The following is a 3,373-nucleotide window of genomic DNA, read 5'->3' as shown; positions in this document are numbered from 1 at the left end:
ACAAAAAACCCTGATAATTGGGTCCCATTCTAGTCCAATTAAATCAGAATGCCCAGGTATGAGGTCCAGACAGAGGTACCGTTAAAAGCTCCCTAGGTCATTGTATTGTGCTTTAAAGCCACATCCAAACTGAGTTTTAACCTGAAGCTGACACAATCCCTAGAAATACATTTGAAACAGCATCGCATGACCTTCCACTGTCAACAGGCTACCCAAATGGTTATAAATTGTGTTCATTTGCATCAGTACTCCCCCTGCTCGCCCCTGCAAACTCCTTCCCCAAGGCATAATTTCCAAACAACTTCAAAATGCCAATTTAACTGAAAGGTCAAATCAAAGTAAGACCAAGGTGAACAGATGATGAGCGTATATGGCTTTTTCTCAATTTCAGCTGCTCTCATTTTATTGTGGTATGATTGTCAGGACTGTCCTTGTGCACTTCCCATATTGCTGCACCGAGTCTTCTCACTGATGCTTCTGCTTAATTGTTTGCATCTTCCTTGCAATTCGAACCCAAGGTAAAGTTACTAGGAAAAACCTTCTTTATGTCCTGAGACAGTTAACATGGGAAGAAAGTCTTTATGTGATCCAGTCAAGCCTTTCTTTAAGCTATGAACCTGGACACTCGGCCCACAGCAGGACACAAATGTCAGCTCCCGAGGTCAGGGCCCATCACGCAGGCCTGCAGTGTCTGGTGACCTGAAAGAAGTATTTGGGTTGTTCCTGCCTATTTAAGATTCACTACTCGTGCTGATTCGAGTAGGCAGACAGCAGCTGTGGTGAAACCTCTATTTGTTCCAGTTGGTTCTTTCATTCCCTACCAGGCCATCTTGTAAATTGACAGTTATAAGTAATGACAAAGAGACCCTCTCAAGGTTGGCAGGTGTGATGAGTAAGTAACGCGTCCACATATCACCTACAGTAAAACAATCTCTCAGCTGGCCCCCCGAGATGGAAAAAAAACCTCTCCACCTTTGTCTGTTCTCCCCCGTATGTACCGAAATCTGTTTCTCTTCACCATGAGCCTTGAACCTTTGTTTGATTTAATCCCACAGCTGCCTCTATTTTCTTGGTTTATAAGACATCTGAGCTATTTAAAAGGAATTTGAGTGAGCTGGCATACATATTGACCTCAATTGGTAAGTGAAATCATGAGCTGGTGAAAAACACAATCTTCCATGATGGAAGAGCCACTACTGAGCAGCCCTGGACAGACAGCATATCAAGGCTGGCTTTGGTTATGGTCACCAGATTTAATAACCCAGAGCTAAATCCACTGATTTATTATTGAGGAAAAACCCAATTGTTTTATAGGTCATTGTATTTTTAAAGTTGAGCATCAAATTGTCATCTGTTTAAATTTGTGGAATAGATCTGTTATTTATTTGTATTTAGATTATTTTGCTCTATTTTGTGTAGGCCATCAAAGGTAAATTGTATAGATTTTCATCTGGCTTTTACATAGACCATTTCCCATATGTCAGGTATCAGTAACTGATATTCTGGGCTATTGAAAAAAATAAATTTAAATTGATGAGGGCCTTTGGTTTGAGTATTATAATTCAAACATCTTATTTTTTCTTTTTAGTGTTATTTGTCCTGATGGTTTTTGTTTGTTTGTTTGTTTTGTTTTGAGTTAACATTATGGATGTATTTCTGGCACTAAATTCAATAATAAATTCTCTTTATCAACTCCTAGACAAGTCAATTTCACATTCATCAACTTAGATTATAATAGCTTTTTAAAGCAATATGGATTAAAAGGCAAGGTTCCTAATTCTTGACCTGATATTAAAGGAGTTGTAATACATTTTTACCTCTATTGTATGTTAAGGACTCTTAATCCAGTGATGATTCACCTACTAGACAGGGAATGAGTCACACTTCTTTTGAAACATTCTGATTTATCATCTTACTATAACTTTACTATTTTACAAATGAGATGGGCTATAACCTTGGGAGTCTTTTCTGCTGTTACCAGAATGGTATTCACCTGGAAAGCTCACATTGAGGACAGTTAGCAGAATATGCCACATGAATGGTGCGTCTGGTGCACAGACTGCATTGCTTTTTCTCTTTTCTTATAAATCCCTCCAGTATTAGGCTACCATGTGGAATAATGACCAATGACTCGCTGCTTTTAAAATGGAAAGGACTCAAATCCATCTTAGCCTTGCACCTTTCTCTTTGTTTTGTAATGCATATAATCTGACATTTCCAGTTACTGTATTTGTTAATGAAAACATCATCTCTTCATGGTCTTTTTCTTGCCCTTAACACTCATTTCCCATTCTTGTAACCAACATGGAAAGTAGAAGAACCATGTCAATGTTATGGACTAGGCATATATTTGGCTCATAACTAAGAATCCTGAAGTTCTTAGGAAAAGCTACTGTGTTTCTGAAGACTATTTCAACGTCAATGATAAGCGAGTCTGTCAAGGGAAATTATCTCTCTTATTTAGTGTTGAGCTCTCTGTTAAAGAGTGAGCCAACAGCGTGACTGTCTGCTTTTAGTTCAGACTCTGATGGTCACATAAGGCATTGGTCTGGATTGGTGTGGATAAACATGTCGGACTTTTGGAAGTCAAGACCCAGGACATCTAAATCTAGCATGACCAGGAACAAAAGGTATCAGTTTCATTGCTACTTGAAATAGCAATTATAAGCCATGTCTTCTAGGCATTGCAATAAGCAGTAACTTGTTGAAAGCTGAAGTTGGAGATAGTGGTGTTTTTCACAATGGATAGCTGTTATTTTCTCTCCTGTTTGGCAACAGTTTCTCTTTTCTTTTGGGGAGCTGCATTTCCTTCCACCTCAACTAATTTATTTTATTCTATCCCCTTGGTCCTGGGAGTGACAGCATCACACAAGCTGGGGTACTTAGTGTCTTTTCCTCGATGTCAAATGTAGTCATGGGATGAAAGCTCCATTCTCCTAAGTGATGAAACAGAGAAAACGAGATCCTAGAATCTCTTGGAAGCCATGCTTCCAGGCTCACAAAGACAGCCAAAGTAGAGGTTCCAGGAGATGTCTAACAATAAAGTAGACATTCAGAAAGCAATAGGGATGGTAGCAATAGTGGTGGAGGGAGTGACTTGTAGACAGTCTAGAGAAATTCAAACCCTGGTCCAGTTATTGAAGTTCAAATGTACCCCTTCCATTTCTGTGTGTGTGGTTTTTTTTTTTTTGAGACAGAATCTCACTCTGTTGCCTTGGCTAGAGTGAGTGCCGTGGTGTCAGCCTAGCTCACAGCAACCTCAAACTCCTGGGCTCAAGTGATCTTCCTGCCTCAGCCTCTCGAGTAGCTGGGACTACAGGCATGCGCCACCATGCCCGGCTAATTTTTTCTATATATTTTTAGCTGTTCAATT

This window comes from Propithecus coquereli, unplaced genomic scaffold (assembly GCF_000956105.1).
Source record: "Propithecus coquereli isolate 6110/MARCELLA unplaced genomic scaffold, Pcoq_1.0 Scaffold240, whole genome shotgun sequence".
Taxonomy (NCBI): domain Eukaryota; kingdom Metazoa; phylum Chordata; class Mammalia; order Primates; family Indriidae; genus Propithecus; species Propithecus coquereli.
This window is presented reverse-complemented; position numbering follows the sequence as displayed.